Here is a 21,909-nt window from a genome sequence, read left to right as displayed (position 1 = left end):
GAGAGTCCGGTTTTATCCCATGCTGTTTCAGTCACAGTCCAGCTGGCTTTGGTGAGCTCCCAATAGATCAGCCCCACTGTCTCAGTGGGTGGGTGCACCCCCCGTGGTCCTGACATCCTTGCTCGTGTTCTCCCTCCATCTGGTTCTCATTGGGACCTTGGGAGCTCAGTCCAGTGCTCCAGTTGACGAATATCTTTCATATCACCATAGAACCTTCATCTGGTGATGGATGGAGATAGAGACAGAGACCCACACTGGAGAAAATCTTAAGTTTGGCACAAATACATTCCAGTTTGGGTGGCCCTACATCCCCTACACACCTAGTTCTGGGTGGCTTTCAACTCTTACTAAGAGGTTGTGTGATTGGACCAGATGACACCTACAGCCTTGTAGTTCTAAAAATCCTTTGTGATTCTCAGATATGTAAGAACATGTTTGGTTCTAGAAAGACCAATTTTCAAATAAAAGGATACTTTCTGGGGGAAAATACTCTTAGTGATTCATTTGCAAATAAATCCTTTAAAAAAAATCTTTTGAATTGGGGTCTGGCAAGTGGAATATTAAAAATACAGTTAGTGATAACCTTGAAATTATAAATTAGTTCCAATGAATGGATTACAGTGTTTCCCTGAATATCTGGCTCCATGTTTAATAGAGTCATACATTTCCTAACACCAAGGCAGGAAAGAAAGGTGTATGGGCTTCAGAAAAACCTAAAGTTAACAAATATTAAAGGCTTTTGACAATGAAAAGATGCTCCACGTGGCTCTCTTTTTGGAAAAAATGAAGAAATGAGAGGTGCATAGGAAATGTCTCCTCCTCTGTGACTAGGTTCTTCATAGAAAGAAAAGCCCAGGTAAAGGAGAAGCAAATATGAAAGTGTACTCACCCTTCTAGCAACAAAAAAAAAGTATCATCAAGCTCATCAAAGTATCAATAAGGTGTCATTGATATATAATCTTTAGGTTGACAGAAACTAAAGCGTTGCATGATATCAGATATTGGTGAGGATATCAACACATTGAGACCCTGGAGTATGCTTCCACATAGCTGGGAAATATTCTCCCCAGATATTTAACATTACATATGTGGACTTAATAATCTAGCCATGCTACTACTGTTGCTATCCTCCTTAAAACACTGGGAACTCAGGAAAAAATGTGTGCTTCTGCGTACAGCCAGGCTGGTGCTGTGAGAAGGTTCACCAGTGTGTGGCTCGTACAACACGATGGAGTACGTGAACCAGTGGCTTCGGAGTATGTCCAATATTATGTGCAGAACTTCAAAAAGTAGCATTGAACAGAAAAATGTTATAAGCAGAAATACATGCTACATGGGTGAACATTAAACACGCTTGGTGACAAATTTTCAAAGATGTGTTTGTGTGTAGAAGGTAAACATCAAAACATATTGTAAATATTAGTAAAAAGGAAATGTAATGGGAGAGAACCATGGAACGTGGGACAGAAAATAAAAGACAAAAGCCAATAACGTAAACCAAGAGGAGCAGTCCATGCATTGGCGGTGACAGAGTGATGTAAACTCGAGTCTTTGGTCATTTTAAATTTGCTTATCTAAGGTGAACCTTTAAAAACAATTGGAACACTTAACCGTTGAGGCAAAATCAAGTTAAGAACAGGTGCGGATAACGGTAAAAATATCAATTCTATTTGAAGATTTTCTTGGAAGCTGAACCTGGATGACAGATTTTTAGTTTTAAAGGGTAGCTGCCCTCACTATGGCAGAGAAAATAAAGCTTTACAAAATGTGTTATGGTCAGCAGCAGTTGAGGGCAGTTGACATAAAGTTCATTCCAGGGCCTCCTAGTCCCTCTCATCTAATACTCATTCAATAAAAAGCTGTAGAAATATAATACTTAGAAACTGTACGCTAACTCAGAGAGATGGCTTGAGCCATGAGAACATGGCGATGCTGTTCCCACTCAGTAGACAGTGACTGATGGAGAGGGTGGACTTGAGCCTCAGAAGCTGGCCCCACTGCCACTGGAGACCGGGGTCATTTTTGCCTGGACCTATGGACTTTAGATCTTCTAGAAAATGAATCCAGATACAAAATATTTTTTAAAGGAAGATGGAATAAGATCAAGGCTTAGCCAGGCACTTACTTCATTTATGATCGCATCAAAGGAATGTTTTTATTTATAAATTTGATTATTCCTTTATTGAAAGCAGAGTCCCAGTTACTTAACAATAGTCGAGGGGGTAGCAAGACTTGACTACAGAGAGCCAGCAGTGCCAGGTATAGCATTCACTTTCATTCCTGGACTGACGGAGTTCATTATTCTTTTATGCTAGCAATTGGTAAACGGTTGTGTATTATTAGACTCTCCATTACCATTTTAATTAGGTAGATACTCTGTAATGTCTCCCGGTGTTTAGTCGTCCATGAGGCGGTCTCTGGGCAAAATTTACTACTCTTTCTCTCCATTCTAAGAGGTGGGAAGTAAGCATCTGGTGAGCCCCTGCTTCCCCATCACCTTAATGACACCCTATTTAGGGATATTTTAACAGGGAACTGTGAAAAGAGCTAATCTTATACAAAGGGTATGTAATTTGCTGGTGGTAGGATTTCAAGCTTCCAGAGACATGTGAGTGTCGGTGTGTGGGCATATGCCTATGGGTTTCTGTGCCTACGTTCCCCGGGGAGGTATAGTCACTGATCCTGGATAACAGCTGATCTTGCAACACAACAGAAGCATCTTTTTTAATAACCTCATCATCAGAGCAGTGAGTCTCTTAAATGACCTGATTACCCTACTCTAAAAACACTCATGAGGTGTCCGTATGTTCAGATTCTGCCACACATTCATCCCGTGACAACAAAGACAGTAAACTAATCACCGGATGGACACATCTGAAAAACGCGCCACTTCAGGAGAAGCAGTGAAAATTCTTTCTAAGACAAGATTTGCTCATTTGCGCAACAACAACATCTTCTAAGTATATTAAATATTTTTCCGTGCCTTTAATCAGGTAAATCTTTAGGGACAGAAATTCTTACAAGCTAATTTTAGGTAGAGCCTACCTTGGTTCAAGACACTGTGAAGGCAACAAATCTTTGGCATTAAGGAGCAAGTCCCTATTTTCTATAACTCCACATACTGCAGGAATTTGTAATTTGGGGAAAATGTTCTTTATGATCAAATTGCTGGCTGTAAGGTATTTCCAGATGCTTGTGGGAGGACCTGAACCCTCAGCTGAATAGAAATGACTATGCTTAGATTTGGCCTTTGCACACAACTTAGGAGATTTTCGTAGTTAAATGGCTTCTAGCAGGAAGAGTTGTTGACTTTGGGAAGATTCGTTCAGTACTGCTTTTCAGTTCTTTCCTGCTTCCTGTAAACTAATAATTGCCTTTTTAAAGTGCTAAGGTTTACCCTCAAACTCTGATATAGTAGAAACGGTTGCCCTTTGGCAGAGTGGGGCATCACATGTTCAGCTTCAGCTCATAGCCCCCTCTGGGTCTTTCCTGCTACGTTTGCCCATAGCGTAGAAGATTCAGACTCTAATAATTTTAATGACTAAATCAAATGCTAAGTCATCAGAGACTCTCCTCCAGGGGTAACAGAGCACACATCCATTCTTCTATCTGTTGTTAAATGTATCCTTTTAGGACAAGAATTCAGAGCTCTCAATCCATAAAAGGGTCAAAGTCAGGAATGCACTGGACACGTGTCCTTCAATATTCCTGTCAAGAGCTTTCAATAAATGGTGAACAACAAACATATGGTTAAACAAAGTGGTTCCTGTTTCTTTTTTTTTTCCAATCTGTGAAGTAGAACTAATCATCATAAGATGGCCTCTTACTTGGAGAATGAACTAAATGGCGTTGGCAGAAATGCTTTGTTCTCTGTGAAGTGCAGCAACATTATTAATACAGTGTAAGCCTCTTCAAGCAGTATTTTCAGGAGGATTCTGCAGGGAGACTCAGCAAACCCTTTCAGGAGGAAGTGTAAACATGAGTGAGAGTTAAGCTGGCGAGATGGACCAATCAGGAAGGGCAGTTGCTATCAGCTGAAGACCTCAGTTCAGTCCCCATGATGGAAAGAGAGAACCGACTCCAAAAGCTGTGTTCTGACCTTTGTATATAATCTGTGGTGTGCGCGCACGCACACACACACACACACACACACACACACGCATACAATAGGTAGGTAGATAGATTAGATAGATAGATAGATAGATAGATAGATAGATAGATAGATAGATAGATAGATAGATATTGCAAATCCTGGGTCCAGCTAGTTGCTATCTCTGACATTCTCTAGCTCTAAATTAAAAACAAATTAATTAAAATTTTTTATGTCTCAGTCTCCTCCTCTATGAGAATGGTGATTAGGAATGATTCCTTCCAGAGTTATAATATGTAGCATCACATAACAACAAAGGAACAGTGAGGTGGGTGGTGGGATTTAGTGTCTTGCCAGATGGTTTTTAAATGAGAAAATGATTTTAATCATCTCAGTGGATTCAGTGGAGCCACACGAATCCTTAAATTTAGAGATACTTTCTTGGCTGGGAAAGAAGAAAAGATAAAAGAAGACAAAGGCTAAGATTGCAGTATGAGATTCAACCACCAGTCCTGACTTTGTATATGGTGGACGGCAGGTTGAAGATCTGTCATACTCAGCGCCCAGTCTGCTCCGCTGGGGATATCTTAAACATTGAGTGTAGTCTGCTATGTTGGGAAAGAAACCGATTTCGCTATACTCTCTAGTCCCAAGGAGTCATTTACAAAGATTTGCAAAGATACCTATGACCGGAAGTAAAATAGCCAAAGAGGCCTACTGCTGAGTTCTGCGGTTCTCTCCATCCTCTGTTTACATAAGAGCAAGGCTGCTCGAAGCCCTGAGACTCGGGGTTGGGGGAAAGTAGGTGCTAAAGGCAAACAGTTCATTAATACACAGATATTGATCCTTGGGAAAGGGAAAGAGGAAGGAGGCATGGCATTAGTCCGTAGGGATGACATCAAGACTCTAAAACTCCCCTAAAGGGAGAGATGCTAGCTGGCTAAGTGGAGGCAATGGCTCAGAAATGTGTGATACTGTTACTGACAGTCAGGGATCCATACAGCTAGGAAAAGGTGAAGAGGGAAGTAATTTTTGCAGCCTGGCTGCCCATCAGAAACCCATGGGAATGCTCTACGGGCAGGTTCCTAAGCATCTATGACAAAAACAAGTAGACCTTCTTCCCCTCAATTTAACGGACCTTGATGCAGTGTGAGGATTGTGAAGTCCTAGTGCAGGATAAAGAGTGCAAGCGGAACTGCAGACCACTGGGAGGCGCTGTGCACTTGACTGTTGTGGGCCTGGCATGAGGAAGGATGGCTGCAAAGATACTGAAGATCTATATGCACCTAGACGGTGGCACAGGAAGAGGAAAAGACACAATAGCCCACTGAATTTAAAATCCCTGGGGACTAGACAACATCTGCTACCCTCCATATCGGGATACCCAGTACTGTGAAACATAATGAACTAAAAAAGAATATTTGTTCATTAAATAGTTAAGTAAATATTTGATATTAAATCTGGAAAACTGGACTAGCACAGGAAAATAGAGTTTCACCAAAACAAAAGAAGCAAATTTAAAAGGATAAAAGTTTTGAGGGGATGGGGAGTTCCCTTTAAGACTTCCTGGGAAAGGGGGCATAATAAAAATGGCTCTGAGCATGCAAGGAAAACATGTAGAGATGATTTGTGGGGCTCCTCGACCGCAGTTCCTGAAACTTGTCAACCCCTCCTGTTGTATTTGCATGTGACAAGCGGACTAAAGTGTGAACTGTGTTTCCCACAGGTTACATCTGCTCTGGGACGTGCTGAATGTCACTCGAAGGTCCCTGTGCCTGCTTCAGAGAACTCCTGTTGAATGACAAGGACGCTGAGCACAGTAAGTCCAAGTGGGGAAACAGCACGGGCAGAATGGGGCCTGTGAGCCTGCCGTCCTCCCGTCAAAATAGAAAAGCAGCAAGGTACGAAGGTGTATCCAGAATTCACAGCTAAGTGTTGGCTCCCAAGCCACCTCCCACCCAACACACACACGCCACGTGCTACCAACACCACACATACACACATGCTCCACATGCTGCACGTAACACAGATACAGACATGCACTACATGCCACACAGACCACACATACAGACACGCACCACACGACACACATACACACATGCACCATATGCCACACTTACCACACATACACACATGCACCCCATGACACACACCACTCATATACATACTCACCACACATGCTAACCACACACACACACACACCACATACACGTACATACCACCTGCATACCATAATACAAACATATACACAAACACATATCACACATGCACATACATAACACCTACATACTACACATAGAAACATATATGCAAACATACACCATACAATACACAGCACCCATACACACACATACATATACACATACCACACTTACATACACTTGCCATACATACATACATACACACCATACATACACACATGCCATACTTACACATACTCACTACACATACACACATCATACATATAAACATACCACACTTACATACACTCGGCACACATACACACATACCCCACACACCATATACATACATACCACAGACACACACACACCGCATACATATATATCAGCATGCTTCCTTTCATCTAAAAGTAATCATGGATCCAAACTGACTTTTCTTGCAGCTGTAACAGAGCTGTAACAGAGGGCATAAAGGGACCCTACATGCCCAGTAAACTTTCCAAAGTCAAAACTGTCCTGTTTCTCTGGGCTCCAATATGGCCGGATTACGTTAAAGATGTGCTTCTGGTTTGGGGATGTAGCTCAGTGGCAAAGAACTTGTCTATCATGTGCAGGGCCTGGGTATTTCCCCAGCTTTATTTCTTGGTGGTTTTATTTAATACCATTGGGAAGAAAGCCAAAAGCATTAATTGCTTATTATATGCTGGTAGCAGAAATTAATAAACGAGAACTATTCTCTTTTTACTGACACCTTTTCCAAGTCTTGCAGATGTTTTTCTTTTTGTTTTTCCTTTGGTTTGCTGACCTTAACTGGCACAATGAGTAGATAACATTATTTCTGAGAAAAAGACTTAAGTACAGTTAGTAGACAAGAAGTGACTACTGGTCAGCAACGTAACAGGGAGGAGAATCTTGGGGAATGGAGGCTGTTTCTATAGCTGTGCTTTGCCATGATGGATCCTGTCATAGTTAAGAGGCATGAGCAGGAAGATTATATTATAATATACAATAATACATTAACAACATATTTTAAAATATTAATACCATAATAAAAGACTTAATTTGGGTGACTTCATTTTCTGGGTTCCTTCTTCAGTTATGGAAGAAATTATATCCAAAACACAGAAAATAGAGAAAACTCATAAATATGAAATTACCTATTGTTATGGTATCAGTGTGGTAACAAACTTACTTGGGAAACATCTACATAGTTGTTACATCACTCTATGTGAAATATTTATGATATGCCCTCATGTTACTAATATGACCTTCATGTTGGAGTTTCTGTGGACTCCTCAGAAATTATCTTGAATGTCCTTCTTTGGACCATTGGTTCTTCGACTTTTGATAACCTTCGAACCTTACTTATTATCGAGCCTTTGAGACTTTTTATTCTAGAATCTGGGGCTCTTTCTCTAACATCAATAAACTATGCGCAATAAGAGCAATTATCAGGTAAGGGGTACGTTCACAATGTCCAGTAAATTTGTATTTGGAAACTTTGGAGAAAAGTATTCTATTATCTATCCTATCTTAGTGAATCCAGAACTTTGTACCTCAATCACTTTCTATCATAACCTGTATTAACCAACCTAAAAATATCTTTTTAGACCTTAACACATTTTTCTTAGATAAACAAGCTTGTATGTCTATGCCATGATCCTTTCTCAGCTTTCTTGGGTCTTGTGCGTAGTTATACGTGCCTCTGTGTTGGACACCAAATGTTGCAAGTCTTTCTTTGGACTGTCAGCTCCCAAATAATGACATAGAGATTTTTTTTATTAATTAAGAAAGCTTGCCCTTCACTTAGGTTTCTTCCCAATTAGCTCTTAAAACTTACTTTAGCCTGTTTATATTAATCTACATTCTGCCGTGTGGCTCGCTACCTCTCCTCAATACCATATGTATGACTTCCTCTGCGTCTCGCTGGCAAATCTGCTGTGCCTCAAATTCTTTCCCAAAGTTCCTGTCTCCCCCACCCCACCCCACCCCCGGAAGTCCTGCCTATTCTCTCCCGCTCAGCTAGCGCCCAGGCAGCTCTCTTCTAAACCAGTCAGAACCAATCAGGCAGGTGAGGAAGGACAGAGGCACATCTTCACACAGTGTGCAAAAAGAATGTCCCAGCACCACATTGCTTAAGTGATATTCAGATGGTTCCCGCTGGGGTTATGATTTTTAAACTTTGTAGTATTGCAAATGCACATCTATGCTATTATCTGGATTTTGCTTTCCACATAAATCGTGTTCACTGTATTATGTGGTATACTTGGAATTTTATTGTAAAACGGACTTTCTGTGTAATGATTTTGTCTAACTGTATTAAAATAAATACTCCGTGGTTTAAGGAAGAGGGCGCTAAGCTGACCGGTAGGATAAAATGGAATCCAGTTTTCGGTTATATTTTTGATGCTTTACTAGGCTATGACCCACTGCAGATGGGAGTGCGTCTGAAGTGCCTCAGGAAGCATGCTGTAGGGAAACAGACACACGGATGTTAATAACAAAAAGACTATAGGTTTGCCTGCTTCATCTGCAAAATAGTGCCAAAGTGGCAAGAGTTTTTAACATTATTAAACCACTCTGTGCAAAAATAACAATGGGAACAGCAGAAACAAAACCCCACTGCCAGCTCTATGATAAAGAAGCTATAAATTGCACCCCTTAGAACCAGATTGACTTTTTCATATACTTGTTGTTAGCTTGGTGTTCTTGTGGGACTCCTAACTGTGGAAGTAGGTGTATCTCTGACTCTTGCTTGCTCTTTGGACTCTTTTCTGTTGGGATGCCTTGTCCAGCCTTGGTATGAGGGCTTTTGCCTTGTCTTATTGTATCTTGCTTTGTACTGTTTGACTGTTGTCTCTTGGCCTGCTCTTTTCTGAAGAGGAAATGGGCAGTGGAGCTGGTAGAGAAGGGAAATGAGGGGTATTTGGGAAGAGTGGAAGGAGGGGAACTGTGCTCAGGATGTGTTATATGAGGGAAGAATCTATTTTCATTAAAAATGAATAAAGAGAAAACTTAAAATAGAAACAGTAAATGAAAGAGTTGAACCCATAAACCTAAATATAGTGAAAGATTAATGACAAAGCAGAATGCAACAACAGATCCATATTTATTTATCTATCTCCTCCTCTGCTGCCTTGAGGCAAGTAAAGTTTACAGCACAAATAACCTATAACCTATAACGTATAGTAAAGGCTGATTTGTGTCCCTGGCTCGTAAACACAGATGCTTGTTTTTAATTATAATACTTAGAGTAATACCTGATTTAAAACTTAGGAAGTTTATTTGGGAGATTTCCATTTAATGTTTTTGGCCCATGTTTGACTGTGGGTAACTGAACCATAGATCCTGGAAGACCACTGTGACTGTAAACGTATCCTAACAACAGGAGAAAAGGGGGCTGTAGATCTCAGCACCACCTGGGGCTCAGCATGTCTCACACCATGAAAGGACAGTGGTGGGTGCAGCTACAGAGCTACTGTAGATCTGTGTGGACAGCCATCCTGTCTCTGACGGAAGCGTGGTAACAGACATCTGTTTAAAACTGTAGATTATGACTTCACCACTAATCCCCTTTAGTCCATCTGCTTTCATAAAATTGATTTTCAGATTGCAAAGTCAAGTCTCCCATGTCAGGTTATCATGCAGGTGGTTTACTTGTCTCTGCCTGAAAAAAAAAATATATATATATATGTATATATATATACTTTTCTAGGTAGACAATGGTCTGTAAAATATGCTGCTATTTATCGAATGAAAAAGAGTAGCACATACAGATAGAAACAAATTTTATATAGCAATACATTAGCATATTAATGGAGAGACGGCACAGCATTTAAAAAATAAAGCTGTACCTCCTGACAGAGGAAGGAGCCAGGAGAAAGGAGAGAGAAATGATCACCAGGTTCATCTTGTAAATTTGACTTTAGAGCCACGTAAAACCTCCCATCACCATAGAGCAGAAATAAATTTGAAGCATTCTATAAACATCTGCAATAAAACGGGACAACTGTGGCCATCTTCCAGTAGGTGGCACAGCAAGACTAAAGGAGGATGACAGAGGACTTCACGTCACCGGTGCCACATATCCTAAGCTGAACACAGTTGCAAGGAACTGTGAGCTGGCTGCTGTAGTCATAATACCTCTCAGGTTGTCTCAGGATTTATTCTCAAGGTGTGGTGTGTGTGCCTGATCGTTGACAAAGGTTTCTGTCCCACCAGGTCCCACAGTCGTTCAGTCATAAAGAAATACACAGAGGTCTCTATTAATCATAAACTGGTTGGCCTATTAGCTCAGGCTTCTTATTAATTCTTACATATTAACCTATAATTCTTGTCTGTGTTAGCAACGTGGCTTGGTACCTTTTTCGGCGAGGCAGTCACATCTTGCTTCCTTTGTGTCTGGATGATGACTATAGACTGACCTTTCCTCTTCCCAGAATTCTCTTGTTCTCATAGCCCCGCCTATACTTCCTGCCTGGTTGCCCCGCCTATACTTCCTTCCTGGCTACTGGCCAATCAGCATTTTATTAAAATACAATTGACTGGGTACAGGCCATTGTCCCACAGCACCTGATGGTTTAAGAAGTGAGTACACATAGTCTGCGGCGTAAAACTAAAATCTGATAATGATAATAATAATAATAAACCTGCCCTCCACTTGTTTGAATAAGAAGTATCATGAATACATGAAGGTTGTTTTATTAAGTAAGTGGGTCCTATGTTTTGTTCTCAAAAAGATTTTGAGGTGATTGAATTCTTACCATGAGGCCTTGGTCTCAGCCCAGGTGTCTTCACTCTCAGGCTTGACAAGCCCTTCTTGAAGGGTAATGGATGCAGGTCTATGGGAAGCAGCAGCAGCCTGGGGTAGCTATCGTAGGCTGGTACAGAACTCTCGGGGACCAGGGATGGGAAATTTTGAGCAGCAGCAGATAGCACAGCTGTAATGGATCAAAGGCCAACAGGTGTCTTAAAATGTACACATCTCTAATGATGCTGTCAAAATAAAACGCTGGCACTGTGCTTCAAAAGTTGCCAGGAAGCAAAATCTCTGTTCAAAACCAGCAAATGAAGGAAATTGAGCACCGACTCTGCCTTTATACGAACTATCTCAAGTAAGCAATTTGATGTCTTCTTTCTCTTTGTGGAAGTAGTCCATTTAGCAAATTAAGACTCATGTTAGAGTTACGCCACCTTTTTTGAGAACTTTAATGATATATTACATGTAGACACTTACGGTCAGTGACCACCAATGTCACAGAAAAAGGTATAAAAAATATCTGCTTCAAAACAGGATACAGCACTATTGACAAGTATCTTTGCCAAAAAAAAAAAAAAAACTACATCCCTAGGTCTGCACTACTTTATCAATACCAGACACAGCTGACTGCCCACGGTAGACACGATGCCAGGCCAAGTTGACATGTAAACCACTATATAGCAAAAGAATAAATATAAATGATATATTTCAATAGCATTTAATTTTTTATTATTTCCTCATATGCTATTATATATTAGGAAAATAAGTATATTGTGAAGGCTACTTTGAAAGTACTCATTACCATTTTTAAGGTTTGTTTTTTTTTTTTGTACCTCATGTTATATTCCTAGTGGATAGCACCAGCCTGTTCTAAGTACAGCTAGCAGGAAAAGTGGTGGACAGAGGAGCTTGAACAACGACATACAGATGCAAAGCTGAAGCTTTTAGACAAGGAAAATCCACACTTTAGGAAGCACTGGAGGGTATTTTGTATTTTGTTTTACTTTATTTTATTGTGTATTGTATTTTCTGTTTCTTGGGACAGTGTCTCTTTCTATAGTCCAGGCTGGCCTGTGACACATGGCGGACTTTCTACCTTCGCAGAAACCTTACACTTTAAAATCATAGAATTAAGACCACACAGACTTGACTTTTAATACGTCATGTTTCATAGTAGATGCAGTTCATTGAGTAAGAAATTGCCTAATGTCATCTGGACTCATTTCTGCTTTAAATTATCAATTAAAAAGGTCGGACTTAACATTACCTAAACTTTTGTCCATAGTGCAGAAGGAATTTGATGTCTAACTACCCCACAGAAAGATAATAGTCACTGCCAGATAAGAAAACATTGATAATTATTTTGTGTGGGAAATAGATGTTGCAATAACATAAGAGAACACTAGGGGGCAGTGGTGCTAGCCCATCGCTCTCTAGGCGTTGGAAAATTACACCAAAGTGTGGTAGCAACATTTCTCTGGATGATTTCTGAATTACAGCGAGAGTGTGTAATATCCATCACCTCTTGAAAGGACACTTTGCTCGAATTCTGAACTTATCCATAATCTTTTTCTGGAAAAGCCTTTCTAGCGATTCTTTCTGTTCCCCATAAAGAGAAAAGGGAAACATGTTTATTTAAAAAAAAAAAAAAAAAAAAAAGTAGCCGTTTCTTGTCTGTGCCGAAATAACATCTGTGGCTGCCGCATTCCTCTCTCGGAGTCACCGTTCTTTTCGTCCTCTCTCCCTTGCACCTTGGGGTCTCTGTCTTTTTGATAGTATTTGAGGACAGTTGCTTTTCTCAGCCTTCAGCTTCTTTCTCTCCATCCTTAATCTACGCAACTCAGTTTCATTCCAGTTCACAAAGCATACTAAATAGTCAGTTTGGATGCTAGCCCACGGCCTACCCCCCCCCCAAAAAAAAGGAACAAAAACTAAAATGTCAAAACTAAAAATCTAAAGGTTTAAAAGCTTACTTACATTTTCTGAAATTATATTTTGCCTGTTTTTTGTTTGTTTGGTTTGGTTTGGTTTGGTTTTTTGCTTGTTTTTACTGTTATTTTAATTTTGATATGGTATCTTGCAGTGTATCCCAGGTTGGCCTCCAGCATATCCGTTCTCCCACTTTGGCCTCCTAACCACTGGAACTGTGAAAGTGTACCACATGTCTGCACTATTTTTTAGTTCACTTTAAAAGCATAATATTCCGCCAACAGTGATTTTTCTTGGTAGAACCTGTAGTGTTGGGCACAGACCATAGGTACTTTATACGTGGTGATAAGGTCATCATTGGTATGCTCAACTCAGAGTCTAGCTGCATTCCAGAACCTTCTCAGTATGCAGGGAATCTCCTAATACTCAGCAACACATCATTTCTTTGTCTCTTTAAAAAGTAGACTCTGTGATTACTACATGAGCTGCGTTCTGAACTTGGCTTTGACCTACTTAAATTCTAATTCCTCATTCCACACGGTTCTCGTAATTTACTTCTTGAAGTCTGTTTGGAATGTGTCATTAGCAGCAGGTGGCGGGGTGATTATGAAAATATGTGATTAATACCATTAATCCTGCTTGATTCCGATTCATTTCTTCAGGTCTTTTGTTCTTGGAATTTCTATAGCCTATTCTCATGGTATTTCATAAATAATAAGTGATTTTGCTCTCCTACACAGAGAGGCAATTTGAATCCATGTTTGTGCAACTCAAACTTTCAATTCACTGGAGCTTCTATCAGTTTTGAGCCTGAATTCTGTGGGGAAAGAATTCTCACTTTCATGAATGTTGCACTGAGTTTAAGCCAGGGGCTGTTTTCACAGAGGTGGACAGGCTGAAAGAAGGTAATGGAGAGGCTGGAGTCACAATGCAATACAGTATACCGCAGGCATGAAGGGAGGAGCTGCCTAGCTCTCTGAGAAACACAGCTATGGTGTCTTGGATGGAAACACAGCCAGAACCAAGACTGGGAGGGGCTGAGGCAGACGCTCCCAGACCTACCTCCTTCCCTGCTCTGCCTCAGCCCAAGCCTGACCTGGGCCACTGTGAGCAAGAAACAGGTAGGGAAGCAAGTGTGATTGTAGCCATGGTGAATAACAGCCCCTGGGTGTTGGAAATGACCCCGAGGGGCCTCTCCTTGTGTGTCTGTCTCGTTCACTAATTCTTCACCAGATCCCTCTAAGGAAGATCATCCATGATTCCTCCATGCTAGGCTTTTTGTTCCCTGCTTCAACGGGAAATGTCTGCTATTCTGTAAAAACGTGGAGTTTCTTCTCAGCATCACATGACCAACTTTTGAATGGGTTCAGCACCCTTTGACTCTGGAGTACTTAGATAGAGCTGCAGGGGAAAGGGAGACATGTCTACTCTCTGCCCGTTCCTAAATGAATCAGGCAAGCCTGGGCCACTGCAACCCGGCCTTCTTTATGGTTAAGTCAAACTTGTGCTTTCAGATGCTCTTAGTCCTTCACCAAGTGTTAATCTCACAACTCCTTGCTCCCCCATTCCCTTCAGATTTTCTCTTAGAGGATGAATGGGAAGCACATCTGACGTTTCATTTTAAACAAGCTGTCATTAAAGACCCTCTACCAAAACAAAACAAAACAAAAAATAAACAAGAGCAATGGATTGAAAAGTTCCATTCAAAAAGAGCATACTTCCCTAAAACTTACTAAGTAAATAAGAAGCTGTTACTTTTGTCTAAGAACCTCCTGCCTCTTCTTGACAAGCTTGGTCCGCCTTTTGCTTCCAAGAACTCTTCTCTTCCCTTGCCGCGGTGGTTTCTGCCAGATACCCAAATGGCTGGTGCACAGGGATGGGCTTCTGCTTCCGCGCCATCCTTGGAGGCCAGCTTTGTTTCTCTTCCCAGACAGGCCACTGATATGGTTGAGAACAGTGGAATAGATGGGACCTGTGGGTGGCTATGTCGCCCTCTTTATCCACCTGTGTGGGGAGGTCAGCTATCAGAGCAGAGAGCTGCTCTGTGATGCGAAAGCCAAGTTGCGGAGATAAGACAAGTTTGTCATTTTTTAGGACTATCTCCCACCCACCCCCAAAAATTACATGTTTCATGGTCTTCAATACAGAAATAATGTCAAGCCAGGACCGAACGAGAAGAGTTACAGTATATTATAATAAAGTACATTGTAATCGGTGATGGTGCGACCAGAACTGCCGCCTGTAACACAGCTTGGTTGTAAAGGGTCAGAGGAGCTATTAGCATCTCAGTCTGGGGATAGGTAGGATATTAGCATATTAAAGTAGGAATGTGTGACACAGGCATTGTGTTTCCAGCCCTCTCAACCCCATCAGGCATATCTCTGGGAGAAGGGCGATACCTGCCAGAACTGGTCTCCAGGACTCCCAGGCCCCTGAGGTGGAAAGCCTCCAGAAGACATTCTAGGAACACTGGGTCTGCCACCACTGACCCCGGGAGTAGGCAGGCCGCCTGCAACCCTGTGATGTGATTCCCAGGATCCCACGCCGATTCCCAGCACTCCCACTGGCCATGTCTCAGATTCCTGAGGAAACACAGAGGCTTTGACTCCTATGGAAATCAATGTCTCTCTTCTCATTCTGTTCCACCACCAGAAATACAGAGAAATAAAGATGTGCAAATACAAATATAAGGATTTTATTTAATTCTATTCATTTGGGTCTTTATTGTTCGAACGAGACATCAAGTAAACACCATCATCGTAATGGACTAGCCCTTTAACGATAGGAGGAGTGAGCTTTTGACTGTTGGTTTGTTTGTTTGTTTGAGGGGTTGTTTTGATTTTTATGTTAAAATCAGGACTATAGCAAGTTGATGTTTGCTTCGGGGTGAGAGAGGTGATGAAGTCTAGGATGGGTGATTAATGCTACAGGGAGCTCATATGGCCAGTCCTCGTATCTTGTTTGAATTCATTTCTCGTCCACAACGAGCCTTCTGAGCACCGTGAAAGGACCACCGTGGTCAGGAAATCTTCCTCCCCTTGCAGTAGCACCCAGCTCTGCAGACTGCATTCGTGAGCTCTCTTCCAGCCCAGTGAAGCTACAAGAATCAGAGGAGTCCTTTCAGATGCTTGGTCCTTGTGCCAAAACAGGAATCCCAGAGATCCTCCCTGCTTCTTTCATGAAGTAGCTTCCTCACGTTTCTTTCCCAGCTCCTATGGACTCATTGAGAGACTGCATTCCCTACCAGCGAAGACCTAAGATCGGCTTGGCCATCACTTGTCTCCCATCCAGAAGCACATGGGACCATGGAGATAGAAGCATTAGTAGATGCTGAGGACCCATGGTGCAAGTGATGCTGTGCAGGATGGTGAAGGACCATGGTGTTAATGGTGCTGTGCAGGAAGGTGAGGGACCATGGTGCAAGTGATGCTGTGCAGGATCGTGAGGGATTATGGTACAAGTGATGATGTGCAGGATGGTGAAGGACCATGGTGCAAGTGATGCTGTGCAGGACGGTGAGGGACCATGGTGCAAGTGATGCTGTGCAGGGTGGTGACGGAACATGGAGCAAGTGATGCTGTGCAGGATGCCAAGAAACCATGATACAACTGATGCTGTGCAGGATGCTGAGGACCCATGGTGCAAGTGATGCTGTGCAGGATGGTGAGGGACCATGGTACAAGTGATGCTGTTCAGGATAGTAAAGGACCAGGGTGCAAGTGATGCTGCTGTGCAGGATGGCAGGGACAGACATGGACCTGCTGGCCTCTCCCACAGATACACATAAATTGGAAAGTGTTAAAGAATTTGTGCTCAAATTATACTGGGGTCTTATGCCTGCTAACCAGTTGTAGTCCCTTGATGCTTTGAAAATGTCTGAGCAGAGTTCTAAACTACCCAGACCCATGACCACACTAGAGACTGAAGATAAGGTGAAAACTGATAGAAACCACAGAGAAAGCACATTCGTGCTTTTGCGACTCAGTCTATATTTTTGCATGAAATCCAATAGTTAAAGACAAAATGTTCCATAAAGTATGCTCTGAAATTCATAATTAGGGTACATAAGAAAGACAATATCATAACTTGCATTTCATTAAATAATCATTATGTGAATATTAGGTTTGAATAAATTATAACTTGAAATATAGCTAAGAAAATTGGGAAGGTGAAAATATATATATCTGACTATACTCTTCTTTAGATTATAATAATTGCAATAATGATTAAATCTGGTCATAGTGTTATCCTGTGGATTATATAAGTTTATATTGTAAAGCAGTCATACAATGCCTAGCTTGGAGTAGGTCCAATATAGTCTATTTGCATTCTTATATCAGTGATGTAAGCCTGTGTTGTCCATGTGTAGGGTGAGTGTGTGTGTGCGCGTGTGTGCATGTGTGTTGAAGCAAAAACATCCATTTGTAAAAGTATTCCTATAAAATATAGTATGGGCTTCAAGGAGTAGGCAGGTACTCAATCTGTAGGGGCCAGAGTTTAGGCTCAGCAGCAAGCTTCTGAGGAGGGCCTCTTGGAACCAGATCAGGGGAATCAGCTCCTAGGTACCCCTATTCTCAAAGCTGATACTTTCAGACTGTTGTGGGGTGACTGATACAGTGAGAAGTAAGTTGTAACTACAAGACAGTAACCAATAACTACCAAGTCCTGGTCCAGGTGAGCCATCCTGGCTCTGAAATACATTTTCAAGTATTTATCATGGTGTGTTCTTATGGGAATGGGGCACTGGAGTAAGGAAACTGGGGAGCCACATGGGTTACAATGGGTCAACACCAGCAGAGATAGGGTTATTTTAACAGCTGATGAATTCAGTAAGGTGCAGTCGTACAGATGCGTACCAGCTAAATGTCAACTCCAGGCATTTGAACACGGCCTGTGAGGGCTGGAAAAGGTCCACACTGGGTTGGAATCCTGCTGAGAATAGCTAGACTATAAACGGAAACTGGAAACCTGCATCTGCTTCTTCTAACTTCGTCTTCCTAGAAATTAAAGTTCTCTGGGCTCTTTGAAACCATGTGCGTATTTATTGTCTGCCAGATGTAGGAGCCTTCTCATGATCTTCACCATTAACAAGGGAGATTACTGTGAGTCACCTTCCTTAGATAGGAGAGAATAAAGCAAATCTAATATCCATTGCTGTAAATGAGTTTGTCTATAAAAAATGGTCCTGTTAAGTAGGTTTGGGATCTTTTTGGGGGGGGGAGTATTTTGTTTTGTTTTGTTATTCAAGACAGGGTTTCTTTGTGTGGTTCTGGAACTCACTCTATAGACCAGGCTGGCCTCAAGTTCAGAGAGAACTGCCTGCCTGTGGCTCCCTGAGTGCTGGGATTAAAGGTGTGTGTGCACCACCACCTTCTGGCTGTAAATCGACAGCCCAGGGATTGTGTGTGTCACTCAGAATAGTATGAAGACTTAGAAGGGATCACAGACAGTTACGGGTTACAGGAGTTGATCTGCATCTCTCTATTTACAAGAATACTTCGCACCCCTGTGTTGATTGAAGTGAGTACGTGCAGGTGGTTGTTGATGCAGACTGTGTGACCGTATGGCAGAGGTGATAGTAACAGAAGAGAGAGCAAGCCCAAAAGCTGCAGGCAGGGTGTCCCAAATGGAAAGACTGGTAGATTGACTTGAAGAAGAAGAGGGAAGAATGTTCTGGAGCTGGCCATGAACAGGAACGATCGGCAGACACGACACAAGAATGTGTTGGAGGACAACCAAAGCACAAACAACTGCTTTCACCCAGAGTCACTTCCTGATATCTTCCTGGTGTCCTTTAGACTTTCCATGTCAAAGCCAGAACTGAAACCTCTTAAACAGTCCAGAAAATTTTTTACATGTCATTTTTTTTGACCTAATGGGAAGGAAAGGGACAGGGGAGAGTTCTCCTTTAAGTGGAAGACTTAAAGAGCCTTTGGCTAGGGGCTAAGCGGCTATTTGGTGGAGCAATGACTCACACTGGAATAGTAATAGCACTCAACTATTTCTCAAGTCTGTAAAAATGTAAAGAAAAAAAAAACTCCCTAAAATCCAAAAGCAGATTTTTTTTTGCACTTATTGAAACAAACAAACAAGCAGGCAAAAAATACCACCGAATGGTAAGTATTTCAGTAAGTTCAGGATCATCAACTTACGATTAAATGAGCTTGTCCTCCTAAAAATACACCTCTCTCATATTGAAAGGAAATTGTTGCATGGAGGACCCCTTTGTTCCAACTGCCCGGCTAGCTTACACCCAAAATAACCACACAGAAATTGTATTAATTAAATCACTGTCTGACCCATTAGCTCTAACTTTTTATTGGCTAATTTTAGATCTTAATTCGACCCATTTTTGTTCATCTGTATATCGCCATGTGACTGTGGCTTACCGGCAAGATTCAGTGTCCGTCTCAGGCAGGAGATCCATGGCGTCTCTCTCTGACTCTGCCTTCTTCCTCCCAGCATTCAGTTCTGTCTTCTCCACCTACCTAAGTGCTGCCCTATCAGGGGCCTAAAGCAGTTTCTTTATTAACCAGTGAAAGCAACACAAAGACAGAAGGACCTCCTACACCAGGAAATACTTAGATTTATTTTTATATTTATGCCCAGTCCTTTGTGGGGTTTTAAAAGAGACACTTAGCCTTTAAGGGGGACAATCTAGGAGAAAAGTTAGATGGTGAAAACACATGCCATTCAAGACAGAGCTCAAACAAAAGTGAGCCTTAAGATGACAATTCCATGAAGGCCATGCATTGGAATCAGCATGACTTTTTATTTGCTTGTAATTTAGTGATTATTCTTCAGTTGAAAATGAACAAGACCTTATGCCTTTGAGGTTTTTGGGGTTTTTTTTTAAAAGAAAAAGCAGATTCCAAAGGGATTGTAAACAGTATCATAGGTCCCCAGGAGAGGAGACAGAGCTGGTCGTGACTGGAGCCAGAGATACAGGGAACTTCCGAAGGGTATCGTGTGTAGCTGAGAGCCCATGCGATTCAAGATGAGATGGAAGACAGGACTCTGAACGATTTAGATGTGAAATTGCCTTTCAAGATGGGTACGGTTGGTAGATGGGAGAGATCCCCAAGAGGGGACAATGACGAGTGTGGAAATAAGATGCCCCTGGACAGAACATAGAAGCGTGGTCCATCAGTAGATACAAAGGAAACGTGGTCATGGGTAGTGAGGGTGACCCGAAAACAAATCTGTAAGTTTACAGTTGTTCTTTGCTCAGTTCTTGTTCTTTTATAGATTTAGCCAAGTATCCAGCTCCACTAGCAAACCTAAGACTTTTCCTTTCCTTTCGTATATAAATAAGTCTTGAGTAAACTCTGGTAGTGGAGAATGCTTACTTTCTTCATTGGTTATTAAGCAGGTATATTGAAGTCCGCCTTTTTTTTTTTTAATGTAGCTACTAACTGAACATCATTTAAAAAAAAATAAAGTCTGTATTCAAAAGAGCCAGGGTCTCGTCAGGAAGAATAATATCAAACGCTGAGTCTGGTGGCACATCAAGGAGGCCGAGGCAGGGAAATTGTTCGTTTGAGACTCTCCTGGGCTGCAAAGCTTGCTCTGTTTCAAATAAACCACAATAAACATTGAATTAAAATAACAGTACGATGACCTCACAAATACACACGTTCAAAAGATTTGCTGCTCATACATGAAGATCATAACTAGCTATGACACATTCTGCGCTTGAAATGCACGGAAGAAAATAGATGTTAAATATGAGATGCCACCTACACTAGCTAGCTTCATTTAGCCATCCCATAATACCTAACATATTTCAAAATAGCGCATACACCATAAATATGTACACTTTTTAGTTGCCAATTAAACATAAGTAATTTTTAAACTGGTGAGAAAGTGAATAAAATCAAGCATCCGACATACAATCTGGACCCCAGAGAAAGAACTCCGAGGTAAAAATTGCAGCGCAATTTTTTTTATTTTCAGAGACGGGCGAGAAAGGTACATAGCGGTGCACACATAAGATGCAAAGCATACATATACTTCTGCCAGAACGTGAGGAAGAGACCCTCCCGCTGCAGACATGAAATCCCGCACTACACAAACCTGTCCTGGAGAGATGAGAGACGGCCTCATTTCCAGAGTAACCCATGATGCCCACTTCCAGGCCTTGTTCCCTGGGCCCAGCTCCCAACCTGCTGCTGCGATTTGTCAAAGGCCTTCCTTCTTCTCTGATACCCCACTAACAGGCTGTTGACCCCAGGTCCCGCCACCTCCAGTAACCCCAGACTCGTCCGAGTCTGTGCATGTCACCTCTTGACAGACCAGCGCCCACCTCACCCAGCTCCCTTTCTCACACTTCCGGTTTCCCATTCCGACTTGGTCAGCCATCTCACCCAGACAGCCACATTGTCCTCACACTTCCCGCATACTCCTCGTGTTAGCCTACTTCTAAAAGCTCCCGAACACTGTTCCTCCCCTGCGTCCTGGCCCAGAGAACTCGGCTGCGTATTGCAGTGGATTCCAAGCGGAAAACAATCCAAACATGCAACATCATGCCATAAGGAAGCCGGGGAGAGGAACGGAATCAGCTCTGCCAGGCCTAGTGTGAAAACAGCTTTTCAAAGAAGAGACCACAAAAGAACCAACATATTGGTTGTGAAGCAGCTACTACTTTAATAGAGCTTAAAATAAATACAATGTTAGCAAAAGGTTATTAGTATATGCAGAGATTGTGTTAAATTTTTAAATGTTTTGAAAATCAAATAATAGACCCACTCAAGGACACTTTCCAGCACTGAGGAAGTTTTTTTGAGAGCTCTGTCTTGCCCAGGCATTTTCTGTAATCTCTCTCCCCTACTCCTCATCCTCTGCCATAGGAGCCTGCCATGCTCTGCCCAAGGACATCAGTCTGAGCAACCACAACAAAACCTCCTCCTCCTCCTCCTTCCCCCCTCCTCCCCCCCCTCCTCCTCCCCCCC

The 21,909-nt window shown here is 41.9% G+C and overlaps 1 protein-coding gene across 5 annotated transcripts in view; it reads left to right on the top strand.

The window, feature by feature from the left end:
• Dlgap1 (DLG associated protein 1) overlaps positions 1 to 21,909 on the top strand; it is a 672,355-nt gene that overhangs the window by 312,081 nt on the left and 338,365 nt on the right. For all 5 annotated transcript variants that reach the window (XM_050166170.1, XM_050166171.1, XM_050166169.1 and 2 more), the window contains exon 4: positions 5,817 to 5,909. The gene's annotated coding sequence lies outside the window, so the exon portion shown is untranslated. The remainder of the gene's footprint in view (positions 1 to 5,816; positions 5,910 to 21,909) is intronic.

This window comes from Alexandromys fortis, unplaced genomic scaffold, assembly GCF_014885135.2.
Source record: "Alexandromys fortis isolate MF-2015 unplaced genomic scaffold, M_Fortis_MF-2015_v1.1 scaffold_143, whole genome shotgun sequence".
Taxonomy (NCBI): Eukaryota; Metazoa; Chordata; class Mammalia; order Rodentia; family Cricetidae; genus Alexandromys; species Alexandromys fortis.
This window is presented reverse-complemented; position numbering and strand designations above follow the sequence as displayed.